The sequence below is a fragment of the Cervus canadensis genome, chromosome 15 (assembly GCF_019320065.1).
Source record: "Cervus canadensis isolate Bull #8, Minnesota chromosome 15, ASM1932006v1, whole genome shotgun sequence".
NCBI lineage: Eukaryota > Metazoa > Chordata > Mammalia > Artiodactyla > Cervidae > Cervus > Cervus canadensis.
The window spans coordinates 19,135,365-19,150,809 of NC_057400.1; the positions used below are offsets into that span (position 1 = coordinate 19,135,365).

The 15,445-nt window shown below is 40.3% G+C and overlaps 1 long non-coding RNA gene across 4 annotated transcripts in view; it reads right to left on the reverse strand.

Annotated features, from left to right (window-relative positions):
- Positions 1-2,646: 2,646 nt before the first annotated feature.
- The window catches only part of LOC122453579, a 136,010-nt gene continuing 123,211 nt past the window's right edge, over positions 2,647-15,445 (reverse strand). For 2 of the 4 annotated variants that reach the window (XR_006273110.1, XR_006273112.1), the window contains 2 exons: positions 7,834-7,961; positions 2,658-2,744 (listed from right to left, as the gene is read on the reverse strand). This is a non-coding gene — a long non-coding RNA (uncharacterized LOC122453579). Of the gene's footprint in view, positions 2,745-7,833; positions 7,962-15,445 lie in introns of all 4 variants that reach the window. The other 2 variants (XR_006273111.1, XR_006273109.1) reach the window with 1 other exon arrangement.

Here is a 15,445-nt window from a genome sequence, read left to right on the forward strand (position 1 = left end):
ATTAGTTTCAAAACAGAAACAAAGTTTGTATGTCATTTTCTTCTGAGATCACAGGCAATATTCCCAGGAAGAACTAACCACTGCGTCTTCCCTGCTCCCCCAGCAGTTCATCTTATTATGCTTACATTTACTGTAACACACACCACATTTTACTGAAGTTGGCTGCTTGACCATTCAGCCCAGCCCCTCTGTCAAAGGTTGCAAATGGGATCAAAAATCATGTCACTGACTGGTTGGTTTGGCCAGCACAATATTGGTGAACAAATGAACTTGAAGGGTTTGGCAAGCATCCTTCATTTTCTGAAGCCCCAACTCTCCCTAGGGTCTTATGCCTGCTTTACACACATCACAGATGATTTTCTGCCCCTCCCTTCCTTGGAAGATTAGAGATCAGTCTTAGTAATCTCAGTTCCTAACATATCACACTACACCCTGTTCATTACAGACACTCAATACATGCTAATAAGAAGTGAGAGAAAACCTTTGTTGTTTTGGCTGTACCCAGAGTCCAGGATCAAAAAAAAAAGACTTATAAAGTGTTCCTGAAATGTTTGCATGGTCACAGGAGATTTCAACACTGTAAACCCGTCAGTGTTTCCTCTAAAGTTAATCTTTAAGGATAGAGCTCTTATAGGGCTTTGCTGCTGTTCAGTCTCTAAGTCACACCCAACTCTTTGTGATCCTATGGACTGCAGCATGCCAGGTCTTCCTATCCTTCACTATCTCCCAAAGTTTGCTCAAACACATGTCCATTGAGTCAATGATGCCATCCACCATCTTGTCCTCTGTTGCCTCCTTCTCCTCCTGCCCTCAATCTTTCCCAGCATCAGGGTCTTTTCCAATGAGTCAGCTCTTCACATCAGGTGGCCAAAGTATTGGAGCTTCAGGTTCAGCATCAGTCCTTCCAATGAGTATTCAGGGTTGTTTCCTTTAGGACTGACCTATTTGATCTCCTTGCCATGCAAGGTACACGATACTAGATACTGAGATAGTTCAAGTGCTTTCCTGAGTTCTGCATTCCACTCTGGGAATGAGCAGAAGGTCAGGGAAAATGAACAGGATGTTTGACAAAGAAGTAATAATGGTTGTGTAAGCTTCCCCAGCAAGCTAGGGCAACCCCCAGTCAAATCATTGCCTTCATCCTCCTCTTCTTCTTTAAACCAGTCACAGTGGTGCCAAGAATTGCTTTTGCTTGCTTTTTTAACGTTAACATAGAAGATAAGCTTCCTTCCAGCATACATTTGAAAGTGGAGAGTCTTACTTAACCCAAATAAACACACTGCATCTCATTATAGAGAGGAAAAAAAAAAAAAAAGGAAAAAGAAAGAAAATGCAGCACCTAGGAATATGAATACATTTTTACAATTGCTTTGAGATTTGGGGCGTGAATTTTTTAACACTTAATATCCTAAGTTGTTTTCTTCATTTCCACAGAAATAACTCTGCAAGTTCAGAGTTTATTTTTTTAAACTACTTTTTTTCCCCCAAATCAGTGGGAAAAAATTACCATATCTTTCAGCTATATAAAATAGTTTTACAGTTTAGCACTTGAAGAACAACCCCCATCAATCACCTGCAGTAACTGAGGCAGTTTATGTATCAAACAACTTAAGTTGAAATTGAAACAGCACTGATTGGCAAAACAATTTTGCCTTTCTAGTTTCTGGCCTGTCTTCTCATCAGTTGGTGTTATGTCTAAAGGAAAGTCCATCTTCTGGCCTTACTTAAAATATTTCTAGTCTTGGGGGTGGGCGAAGGAAAACTCTATCCCATTATTAAAAAGTATGATGCAACTACATGTGTTTGCCTGCAAATACTCACTGCCTGAGGAAAATTCTTTAAGGACATTATTATCTTTTGGACATCTTATAAGAAATATTTAATGATCTGATTAAATGTATGTTGAATTTGCCAAGTAATGAAAGCACATTTTGGAAGGAAATAAAGTTGTTTATTCTTCACAGATTGTACTATACTAATATCTAAACCAGTCATCCTCTATGCCCTTCCCTTCCCCACAAAGAAAAAAGTCTTGCTTTTCTCTTGTGTACTGTTTTCTGCCAGAAAGTTTCATTTCTGCCCAGTAGTTAGGGGGAAAGTTATTTTTGTGGGAAGGCATGCTAGGATAGCATTCTAGAACTTTACTGTGAACACATGAGCAGTCTACAGTGTAATAAAAGATTAACTCTACATGAAGAAATTTAATGTTCAATCTAAGTTATAGTATGCATATTATGTATTCATTAACACACATTTTAGATCTCCCCATATGATAAAAGGAATTATATTTAAGGTACTTTTCTAAAGCCTCCTACTTTTCCTTAATGGGAGATCAGCCAATTTCATAGCCAACAACACTGGAGAAACATCAGGATAGAGAAATAAGAGCCTATTTATTTGTTCATTCAACACCTATTTGTTACTCATCTCTTCTGGGCCAGGCAGTGTGCTAGCTACTGACCCAATGCGCTGTAGAAAACTTACAGTCTAAGGAATAGTTTGTGATTTTCGGAAGCTAAGTGGTAACTAAAGAAGGCTGTCCCCACTCCCAACTCTTCCTAGATCTGAAAAGAAAGATTCTCCAACATGTGAAATAAGTTCTACTTTCTCTCTCTCTCTGTGATCTGTTCACTATAATATACTTAACAGTCCTTTTGCAGCAAAAGTGAACTAGGGATACAGACTACAATTAACCAAGATCCAAGGGTGGAGTTTCTTGTAAGTAGCATTTTTTTCATTAGATTCTGTAATAAATTATAGAGATGGTATTTAAAAAATGAATACTTTATAAATGTGAGTCTTCATTAGAATATATTAAATATTATTTATTATAACATTAATAATTTATTAGTTTTTTAAAATTAATCATCAAATTGCTTTACACAATTAAGTCTAATTAATGCAGAGGGATTTCAGAGGGAGGATGCCCTAAAATCTCTCTCTATTTTTATTAAGGAAACAGCACAATTTGAAGTTGTTACACGACCCTTAGGCACAGCTCAATTATCGGGCAAGGAGGGAGTTTTGCAAAACAGCATATTTTATGGTTTGGGCACTAGGATCATTTGGGGCTGAGAAAATTAAGTACTTTTCAGGGGTCATCAAATTGTACAGTGAGAAATTTAAGGGTTCCTAGAGTGGCTACCTGTTAGTTTGGGAGAAGCTCCACAGGTAACTCTAATAGTTCTTTCTTCTTTCTTCCACCTGCTGCACTGGGCCCTAAGCTTCTTAAGGACAGGATGATGTCTAATTCATCTCTGCATGCCATTATCTGTCACAGTGCCTGACACATTGTATTGTAGACCCAATGTTTGCATTGCCTCCAAAACTCACATGTGGAAGCTCTATTGCCCAGTGTTGCTGTGTTTGAAGTAAAGAAGTAACTGAAGTTAAAGAAGATTTTAAAGGTGGGGACCTGGCGCAACAGTGTTAGTGTCCTTATAAGAAGAGATAGCTTGTTCTCTCTCTGGGCGGGCACCCAGGAAAGGCCATAGCAGGATGTGGAAAGATGCCAAGAAGAGAGCTCTCACCAGAAACTGAACTGACCTGCACTTTGACCTTGGACTTCCCAGCTTCCAGACTAGGAGAAAGGGCATTTCTTGCTATTTAAGCCACCCAGTCGGTGGTATTTTGTTATAGCAGCCTAAGTGGACAAGTACACAAACTAATGATCTCTTCAAAACAATCCAGGCCTTCCGAGGGCTCACGCCAAGGGGCAGCTCCCAAGACTGCTGCTGCCAGAGCCCCTGTCCCTGCAGTGAGCCACGCCTCCACAGGAGACCCTCCACCACCGGCCAGCCTTGATTACCGACATCTCTGAAGGCTCGTCATTGCACCTGGAAAAGGTTTTGGCTTCACTCTGACTTTGAAGTGAACTTTAACTCCTAAAAGAAATCTGTGATGACACAAAAGACAGAAACTAGAAATCAGGAGGGAATATGTACATGAGTTTCAGCAACAAGTCACTCCGAGTTATGAGTGCATGGATGAAGTTACAATAGAAGAACTCATTGCCTGCTGTGTACTCAGGAAGTCCTGTGTTACACTGTGATGGAGCAAATGAAAAATATGCCCAAGAAAAAGAAATTCCAGGCTTTCTGGTTCAAACATTTGTTGAACATCTGCTGTGGCAGGAACTGTGGCAGTCCAAGTGTCATGAGATGGAAGAGGACTGCAGTTGTTTGTTTCTGCATCTGTAGAATGCGAACAACATTAATACTTGCTTAGATGTATGAGGAATGAATGAGATAAAGAGATCTTAACTCAGTCAGTGCTGAGGAACTATCCCACCCTTTGTTATATTATGTCTCAGGGTACAGTATCACAGAAGAAAACTATAGATGTTTTTTTCTCTTTCTGTTGACAGAGATGCCAGGAATGTTGCTCATCTCATCCACCATTTTCATGGGTACAGTCCTTGTATTGTCTTGGGCATAGGGCTGAAACTTGGGTGAGGCAAGAAGAGAGACAGATACCCAAAATTTAAGGAGACACCTCCTCTCAGGGTCATATAAGTAAAACCCCATACCTGAAAGACACAGAGAATGAACACCTCCTAAATTTTGCACCCTAGTTACTTTTCTACCTCCCAGCTCTGTTGGGGAATCTTTTTTATGAGAATGAGTCACCTAATAACTATTAGCAGTATCCTTCTTTGGAGTGTTGGAAGCTATCCCCATTTTGTGAGGGAAGAGATGTCCTAAGATTGTCTGGATTTTGAACATTTAAGAGAAAACTGCTTTTACTGAGTTGAGTAGTGTTCCCCCAGATTCATGTCCACTAAGAACCTGCAAATGTGACCTTAGGTGAAAATAAGGTTATTGCAGATGTAATCAAGTTAAGATGAGGTCACCATGGATTAAGATATGTCCTAAAATCCAGATGACTAGCATCTTCATAAGTAGAAGGAAATTTGGACACAGACACTCAGGGCAGAAAGCAATGTGTAGATGGAGACAGAGATGAATAAAGCATCTATAAGCCAAGGAGTGCTGAGGATTGCTAGCAATAACCAGAAGCTACCCACGGCAAGGAAGGATTCTTCTCCAGAGCCCTAACAGGGTTTCAGACTTCTGTCTTTCACAGCTGTGCAACATTTCTCTTTTATAAGCCACTCATTTTGGGCTCATTTATTATAGCAGCCCTGGGAAACTAATATATAGCTCAACTGTTAGATATGAATCTCTGGAAAAGAAGAGAAAGGGTGGGCTGGATCTGTGGGGTGCAGGACAGAATCAGTCAGGACCCAGTGTTTGTGCGGCCTCCTGTTTCTTTGGGAGGAAACTATCCATATGAACTGAAAGCCTGAGCACTAAGATCTGAAACCCTGGGAGCCGAGAAGAGGGCAGCTGTGACTGAGCTTAGCACTGGCGCTGGTGGTGTCATCTTCTTCAAAGACACATGCAAGTCCCTGGAGGACTCTCACCACCATTGTCAGAAGAGTAGAAGAGCATCTTCTCACATCCCTCCAGGGCAAGTGCTCATCAGAGACAGGTACCAGCAAGAGCCAGTGGGAATAGCATTTACCTTTCCATGTGAGTATGGAAGTTTCACTGGCCATCTTCTATTCTTTGGGCTCCCTATGCTCTCAGAAACCCTGGGCAGTTTGAATATGTGTAGGCTTAAGACAAACAGAAATGTGAGTGGAGGAACCCTTGCAGAGGTGACGCCCACAGTGAAGGACAAAGGGGAGTCAGTCGAGAGGAGAGGGAAGGGGGCAATTTTAAGTAGAAAGGCTAGCAAAAATGAGGGCTTTGACTTGATAGAAAGATGATACACTGAACATGTGAAAGACTAAATGAGAAAGACTAAATGAAGAAAGACTAAACTGAGAAAGACTAAATGAGGAGTTCTGAGGCATGAGATGGAGAAGTGCATGTCTCTATGTGGCAAGCTGAAAGTGATGGAGGTGGTGGGGGTGGAGGAAAAAATATTAGATATGAAAACCAGGGCCACAGTAAAGGTAACTGAAACCCCAAACACATTTCCAAATGGGTATTGGTTTCATCAGTACAATTATATCACACAATTGCATTATAAGTTCAATAGATGTTAGCGGGCTAGCCTAGGAATTATGTCAGTGCTCTTAATAATGCTTTGTATAGATTATGATCTTCCTGAATTTCAAACAACCAACTTACAAAGAAGGCCAATTCACTTCTAAAAAGCAAACTAGCTATGCTCATGACTTGCCACACCCTGAAATGGCCTTGAAACTTGGGAGCAGATACAATTCAGCATAAATTATCCTCTGCTACCAATATGCTCCAAATTGTTGATAAGCAAAATCATTACTTTTCTTTAGTATTCACATGCTCTTTTTTAAAAAAACTGAAATAGCCAGAGCGCCACAATAGATCTGGGTAAAACTGAGCCAAAAACCAGAACCAAAGTACAGTGAGAAACATCCCATTCCCTTCACGCTTACCACTGAGCCATTAGTAGGGCTGCAAGGGAACTACCCGGAGAGCCTGTTCTGCCGGCCCTGATCTCAACCCAGCCATCCTTGAATGAACTCCAGAGACAGCTGTATTTAATAGGAAAACCTACCCTTTTGATTTTAGTGCAAGAGAAGCTGTAAGTCCAAACTCCTAGACTTACATAAAATACAATGGATTAAATAAGGGTGACAGCGGCTTCCTTGAATTCCCTTCCTGTCCAAGAATTAAATCCTCTTAGAGGTGAGACTCTCATCACCACAGAGCCTGGGGAAAGGACATGACTGATTGAGTTCATATTGTAATACCTGGTACCTCTCCTGCCTTGGGGAAGGAAACATAAAATAAAGATGCCTACACCATGAAATACTCAAATATGTTCTTCAGAATTCAAGGACTTAAATTATTCATTGACTGGGGCATTTCTTTTTTCTTTTTTTTTGAAGGAGAATAAAAGAGGTAAAAAATACCCTAATCTTTCTGTCACAAAATAAAATATCACTCCTAATGTTCAAATTCACCCTCAGAACACAGCATAATCCCACATTATAACCAATTCTGTAAAAAAGTGAAAGTGTATGCAAAATAAGATAAACAAAAGGAAAAGAAAGCAACTGAATACAAGAAAATAGCTCACAGCAAATGACATTTGGAATGAAAGATAGAAAACCCACACTATTTTGTTCTTTACCTAAATACACAGAGAGCAGAAATGCACTGGAGACATTTGATAATCAATAAAACATTACCCTGAGGGTGCTATATACAACTATAATCTTTAAAACAAAACTCAAGGAAATGGAACATTTAAATTAGAAGGACTTTTAACAACAACATGGCAGAAAAGAAAAAAAGGCTTAATGTCCTTTTCTATCAGGGAATTCTTAACGGTTCTTTTTCACAGCCAGTTTTTAATCAAGCTATATGAGGAGAGAAAAAAAATCTTATGTCTTTCCTGTCACTGTAGCCTTCATAATCACCACAATTCAACATGACACCATGGCTTGTAAGAAATTCTCCCCGGCATCCATTTAAGTGGACACTAATTGGAAAGTTCAGTGAACAGAAAAAGGCTGTGAACAATATATATTTCACAAGCTGTATCCAATCCTGACCTTAAATGACAAGGAGGAAAAAAAATGGATCAACACAACCTCTGCACTCAGCACTGTATTGTGAAACCACTATGTGAGTTAGCTCTGGGGAAAACCACAGGCTTGTGCTAAGACTGAAATCAAACCCGGAGACTCCAGGAGGATCAACCTGCTCCAGACACCTGGCTCTGGAAAGGAACATCTGGGTGCCCAGCACTGAGGGCAGGGACTCCACAGGCCAGGAGGTAACCAGAAGACGTCACTGAAAACGGGAGCCCTCAACAGATGAACAGGATTCCAACCTTTGATCCACCATATTCTAGATGTCTGTATCACCCTGGGCAGAGAGCTCCACCTCTCAGATATGTCATCTATAAAAAACTCCAGTGTTCTTGCATGGAGAATCCCATGGACAGAGGAGCCTGGCGGGCTACAGTACAAGGGGATAAAAAAGAGTCAGACACGATTCAGCAATTAAACAACAATTCAGATGATGTAAATATAGCATAGTACCTGTCATATCATAAGGGCTGCCTTGTTAATAGCTATTAATAGCATGCATCTAGGGCTTACTACACACTATTAAAAAAAACTTTTGTCTCTTGAAATAACCCTGTGAACTAGATATTATAATTCTCCCCATTTTATAGAGGAAAAAATTAAGGCACAGAAAGAATAAGTAACTTGCTTTGGTCACACGGGTGTTTAGCAGTAAACTGACACTTAACTCTGGAATTCTGGTTCCAGTCTACACATGCTGTTTCTAATTTAGTTTTATTGAATGAACGGTGGTTATATATTTATTCTTGAAGATTTGTAATCTTATTGAAATGTGATAGCAACACTGTAATCATAAAATAAGATCCTATATAATCAATAGTTCTCTTTAAGCCTCCAGAGAACAAGTCCTACAAACAAGAAATGGGACAGAAAGGGTTTAAGAATCATTATCAAAGTTTCTTCAATGTCAGGGCAGGAACTACCTGACTGCTTCCCTGCCTTACCTGCCTGCTTACCTATCTGACTGCTTACCTGCCTAGAAGATCCTAGGCAACCTTGGGTTTAGGGAAGCTGCCCCAATCCTGACTTTTGGTAGTTTCAGTGCTCTGCTAATCCATCTCTTTCCTGGCAGCAATGAGGGAACTCACTTTTATTTTACACTCTGGTTCCCAAGATTCCCAACTAACCAGTTTTCTCTGTCTAGATCTACACTTAGCATCTAAACTTAACCTTGGGAGTTGCAGTTCCATGATCCTAGAGACCCTGAAAGGCTATGCCTCAGAAAGGTTAAGCCCAGGTGATTGGGGACCAAGGGTAAAAACTTCTTACATTATATTTGCATAATCTTTTTTTATAACTCACATTTCTTCATCCATGCAAAAATCCTTCACAACTGAAAGGGCTCAGGTCCCAAGACACAAAACTCGCACAAGGTCACAGAGGATAAAACGCAGATCTAAACCAGGTCTTTCTAGCTCTGCTCAGCATCCTCTTTGTCATGATCCTTTACAACTACATAACGTGCAAATTCATCCCCAAGTTGCAATTATGCCTTAAGGTTAATTCTGAAGAATTTTAGAAGGCCATTGATAAGATACTGCTTGATCCTCTGTCCTATTAATACTCTGGTTGCTAGATCTTCTGACCCAGGAAAGAGGACTCTGGGAGACTATGAAACCTATTGTTTGATTGCCCAGCACCTTTTGTGAGTCCTGCCTTCTGTTAACAGTTTCTACCTCATACTCCTTGGGTCCAGTCTATGATTCAGATTGATCAATTACAAAATCCATTTCCCACAACACAGTGATTAATTCAAGAGATGGGCACATAACCCAAGGGAAGCTGATCAGAATCCTTCCCTGGATTTGCTGCACACACTAAGAAAGAAGTTCTCTATCACTTTATGAGAAGATGTGAATTTGGCATCTTCGATCAGTCTTCCAGGTTTTCAGCATCCATATTTCATGCCATGGGTCAAAGCCCGTTTTCACAATGCTGAGACTCTCTACCTCGCCTTGTATACGAACTCCGTACCAGCACACGGTGAACAATCCTCCTTTCTCCCAAAACCTACAAGTGCTTCATGAGTCATGCAGACTTTACAGATGGTTCCTGAGAAGGGAGGTAGGGTTAGATGGCACCTCAGACAGCAGAGGTCTCCCAAATCCACTCTAAACATACTTCTCTCTTTCCTCAGGGGGAAAAAAAAAATTCTCTCTAGAACAAGCATATCTCCTCTCCATTTTTCCAATGACCACCTTGAGCTCTGGTTTCCTCGTAATATACCCTCACTGAAATCAAATCCTACTGGCTGGCTGAGGAGTATCACTTGGAAAAAATAAATAAGTAACAAAGCCAAAATCAACCAGGAGAATAAGGAGTTTCCAATCACCCTTCCAAAAGCAAGTAATATGTTTAAGCATATACTATGTGACAGGTATTATTCTTGGACCTGGGGACACAACCATGAAAAAGACAGCTTAGAGCTTATGTTATAGAGAGAAGATCCAGACATTCAACAGCAAATACATATGTCAGTCTGGTGCTATGGTAACAATGACCAGGACTGGTGGGAGAAAGCTACTTTATATTTCACAATAAGCAAATGCTTCTCAGAGGAAATCTGAGATCTGAATCCTAAAAGAAAGGGAATAGCCATGAAAAGATGTGCTTTCTAGAAAAGAAATCACCAATCATGAATCAATCCTAAGAGGGTCAGGAAAGCTGGGGCTAAATGAGGGAGGAGGAGAGAGAGATGAAGACCGAGTAGTGTGTGGGGAGGACCTTATGAAGTCTGGAATTCATCCTCCATAGAGTGGGAAACCTGTGCAGGAACTGAGACACTGACAAACATTTTGTAAAGTATAATCTGACTGCTGCTTGGAGAATGACTGTGGAGGCCCAGGGAGGAATAATGAATGGAATCTCCCCACCCCCTCCACCCCAGGCTGCTTGGCGCTGGCTTTCTTTGGGCTCATGGTATTGTGTGGGTTCTAAAATGTCAGCCATCCTGGTGGATGTGCAGCGGTATGTCATTGACGGTTCAGTTTGCTATTCTTAGTGTCTAGTAAGATTTAGCATCTCCTCATGTGTTTATTGGCCATTTATAGATCCTCTTTTATCAAGTACTAGTTAAAGTCCTTTGCTCATTTTTCTACTAGGTTACTTGCTTTTTCCTATTATTTTGTAGGAGTTTCTTAATTATTTTATACCTCTCCTGAGTCAGTAAGTTCAGTCACTCAGTCGTGTCTGACACTTTGAGATCTGATGGACCAATGCACTGCAAAAATCTTTCACTCTGTGGCAGGCATTTTCACTTTTTATATTTCTTACTTTTAACACATCTGGTTAACTATTACTTTTCTTTTCAGTTAATGATTCTGTGTATGCGTCCCTTAGCTTGTTTCAGCTTCCACATTTAGCTCCATGCACCATTGGTTTTTTTTTTTTTTACATATATGAGAGAAGGGTCAACATTTCATTTTTTCTATATGAATATCCAATTAACACAGCACCATTTATTGAAAAGATCATCCTTTCCCACTGCACTGCAGCATTATCTTTCTCATTAATCAAGGGACTATAAATGTGTGAGTTCATTTCTGGAATCTTTCTTATATCTACACTTAATAAAAGGGTTTTTGCCATACCAGAATCTCATTGCTTTGAAGTTTTTTTCATCAATTGCAAGTCTGTTTGTCTATTCTTGCTCAAGTCTCACACTGTCTGAATTAGATTTGATATCTTGCAGTATAAATCACTTCTAGATCCCACGTGCCACGGAGCTACTAAGCACCATGACTACTGAGCCTGCATGCTCTAGAGCCCTCGGGCCACAACTAGAGAGAAGCCCACACACGGCAACGAAGAGCCCACAGGCTGCAGCCAGGACCTGATGAGGCCAAAAACAAATAAATTAATCAAGAGAAAAAAATCACTCCTAACTCTTAGTGGCTCAGATCATGAACTCCTTATTGCCAAATTCAGAATTAAACTGAAGAGAGTAGAGATAACCACTAGACCATTCAGGTATAACCTAAAAAAAAATCCCTTATGAATATACAGTGGAAGTGAGAAATAGATTTAAGGGACTAAATCTGATAGACAGAGTGCCTGATGAACTATGGGCGGAGGTTCGTGACATTGTACAGGAGACAGGGATCCAGACCATTCCCATGGAAAAGAAATGCAAAAAGGCAAAACGGTTGTCTGAGGAGGCCTTACAAATAGCTGTGAAAAGAAGCGAAGCGAAAAGCAAAGGAGAAAAGGAAAGATATTCCCATTTGAACGCAGAGTTCCAAAGAATAGCAAGGAGAGATAAGAAAGCCTTCCTCAGTGATCAATGCAAAGAAATAGAGGAAAACAACAGAATGGGAAAGACTAGAGATCTCTTCAAGAAAATTAGAGATACCAAGGGAACATTTCATGCAAAAATGGGCACAATAACGGACAGAAATGGTATGGACCTAACAGAAGCAGAAGATACTAAGAAGAGGGGGCAAGAATACACAGAAGAACTAGACAAAAAAGATCTTCATGACCCAGATAATCACAATGGTGTGATCACTCACCTAGAGCCAGACATCTTGGAGTGTGAAGTCAAGTGGGCCTTAGGAAGCATCACTACAAACAAAGCTAGTGGAGGTGATGGAATGCCAGTTGGGCTATTTCAAATCCTAAAAGATGATGCTATTAAAGTGTTGCACTCAGTATGCCAGCAAATTTGGAAAACTCAGCAGTGACCACAGGTCACTTTTCATTCCAGGAAAAGGTCAGTTTTCATTCCAGTCCCAAAGAAGGGCAATGCCAAAGAATGTTCAAACTATCACATGGTTACAGTCATTTCACATGCTAGCAGGTTAATGCTTAAAATCCTTCAAGCTAAGCTTCAACAGTATGTGAACTGAGAACTTTCCAGATATACAAGCAGGATTTAGAAAATGCACAGGAACCAGAGATCAAATTGTCAACATCCACCAGATCATAGAAAGAGCAAGGGAATTCCAGAAAAACATCTACTTCCATTTTATTGACAACATTAAAGTCTTTGACTCTGTGGATCACAACAAACTGTGAAAAATTCTTAAAGAGATGGGAATACCAGACCACCTTACCTGCCTCCTGTATTCAGGTCAAGAAGCAACAGTTAGGACAAGACAAGGAACAATGAACTAGCTCAAAATTTGGAAAGGAGTACATCAACGCTGTATATTGTCACCCTGCTTATTTAACTTGTATGCAGAGTACATCATGAGAAATGCCAGACTGGATGAAGCACAATCCAGAATCAAGACTGCCAGCAGAAATATCAATAACCTGAGATATGCAGATGACACCACCCTTATGGCTGAAAGCTAAGAGGAAGTAGAGACTTGATGAAGGTAAAAGAGAGTGTAAAAGTTGGCTTACAAAGATCAAAAAAGTTGGCTCAAAAAACAAAGATCATGGCATCTGGTCCCATCACTTCATGGCAAATAGATGGGGAAACAATAGAAACAGTGACAGACTTTATTTTCTTGGGCTCCAAAATCACTCCAAATGGTGACTGCAGCTGTGAAATTAAGATGCTTGCTACTTAGAAGAAAAGCTATGACAAACCTAGATAGCATGTTAAAAAGCAGAGACATGACTGTCGACAAATGTCCATACAGTCAAAGCTATGGTTTCTCCAGCAGTTATGTATGGATGTGAGAGTTGGACCACACAAAAGACTGAACACTGAAGAAGTGATGCGTTTGAACTATGATGTTGGTGAAGACTCTTAAGAGTCCCCTGGACTGCAAGGAGATCAAACCAGTCAATCCTAAGGGAAATCAACCATGAATATTCATTGGAAGGACTGATGCTGAAGCTGAAGCTCCAATACTTTGACCACCTGATATGATGAACTGACTCATTGGAAAAGACCCTGATGCTGGGAAAGATTGAAGGTGGGAGGAGAAGGGAACAACAGAGGACGAGATGGTTGGATGGCATCACCGACTCAATGGACATGAGTTTGAGCAAACTCTAGGAGATGAACTACAAGCTTGGTGTGCTGCAGTCCATGGGATCCCAAAGAGTCAGACATGACTGAGAGACTGAACAGTAACAACACCAGGTTGTCATTTAAGGTTTTTGATGAGATGAAACACTCATTGTACTATGTTAGGAATCTTGTGATATTATGGGTATCTTGACATGGTGTGCAGGATGGATCAGTAAGGACAAGAGAAAGGAAGTGAAAATGAATTTAGATAAATTATGATAGGGGTCTACACTTAATATTAGAAAGAGAAATGAAAAGACAGATTTAAGGATGTAACAAAAGTAGTCAGGAGGGTTCACGCTTGATCGGATGGATGTAGGAAGAAAAGGAAAGGGAGTCATCAAAGATTATAGAAAGAATTGAGGCATAGATATCTGAAAGACTGGGAAGACTACTCACTGAAATAAGGAAGCAAGGATCAAGAGCTGGTTTGAGGAATGAGGGGAAGATGACTTCAAAAGACAAGAAATGGAATCCACAGGATTTAAATAACCATAGCTGAAAGTGTCCTGCAGGCAGCAGTGAACAGTGGGTTGGAGGTGAAAAGAGATCAGGGATGGAGGAGAACTGGGATGATGTGTGCTCTCAAAGGGCGAGTGCAAGGAGAGAGGACAGCAAAGAGGGACAGTAGAGGACCCAGACAGAAAAGGAGACCAAAACCAGAAAGAGACAGGTGAGGAATGAACAGAGGAAGGAGAGAAAGAGGAAGAAGGGGAAAAGTGAGGAGGGTGTTGCTGTCAGTTAATAGAAAAGCAAACTGGAAGTGTTAGTCACTCAGTTGGGTCGAACTCTTTGCAACCCATGGACAGTAGCCCACCAGGCTCCTCTGTCCATGAGATTCTCCAGGCAAGAATATGGAATCGGTAGCCATTCCCTTCTCCAGGAGATCTTCCTGACCCAGGGATTGAACCCAGTTCTCCTATATTGCAGGCAGATTCTTTACTGTCTGAGCCACCAGAGAAGTTAATAGACAGAGCTAATGTCAAATCCATGTATTGCTCAAGCATCCTACTAGAAAATTACCTTGGTGGGACATTGCCACAGAGCTTTTAAGACTCTGTCTCCCTTCCTGATGTGTGTGCTCTTCTGCGTCCACTGCTGTCTCCTTGCCAGCAAAAGACCTGTGGGCTGATGGGGGAAGATTTGGGAGCCCCTGAATTTCCTGTTGTTGGGTGTGCATTTGAAGTGATGGTAGGTGGGTGGGTACTGATTCCTTATATTATTAGAGTGGTCTTCTAAAGAGGAATTAATGCAGAAAAATTCATTGACTTGGGGATCAGGGGAAATTATGTTGCATGTTATAATAAAATCATAAAAATAATGCCTTGTTTCCTAATTGCATTCAAGAATTTTTATTGTATTGCTTATCTTTTATTACATTTAGTCAAATTTTGAATGCTGATGATTCACAAATAAAAGATCATTAAATATTCCTAATGGCCTGTATACAAGGTTAATTTACACCTGGAAGCCAGATGAGCTGTTAACTATATTCAGGTTGCACTTCAGTGGTTTGAAAGGTAATTGTTTTACATTCCCACAGCTTAAAAGGGACTTCCTAAAATAGAGTTGACTATCAAACACAAAGAGACAGTAAAACACTTGAATTGTTTTCTTAAAATTCTCTTCCATTCTGCGATTTATCTAACACCAAAGTATTTCATATCACATATTTAATAGCGAGACATTTTGAAGAAAGTTCTACCATCATTGGTTAGAATTTTGGGCCTTTTTTTTTTTTTCTTAAACAAAATACTGAAAAATTAGAAAATGAAAAAAAAAAAAACTTTCGCCTTGATCGATCTGATAAATTCAAAGATCTAAACCATACTCAGCAGTCATGTCTGTTCCTCTTTCAGCTACCTGACCCCTTTGGGAAAACAAGC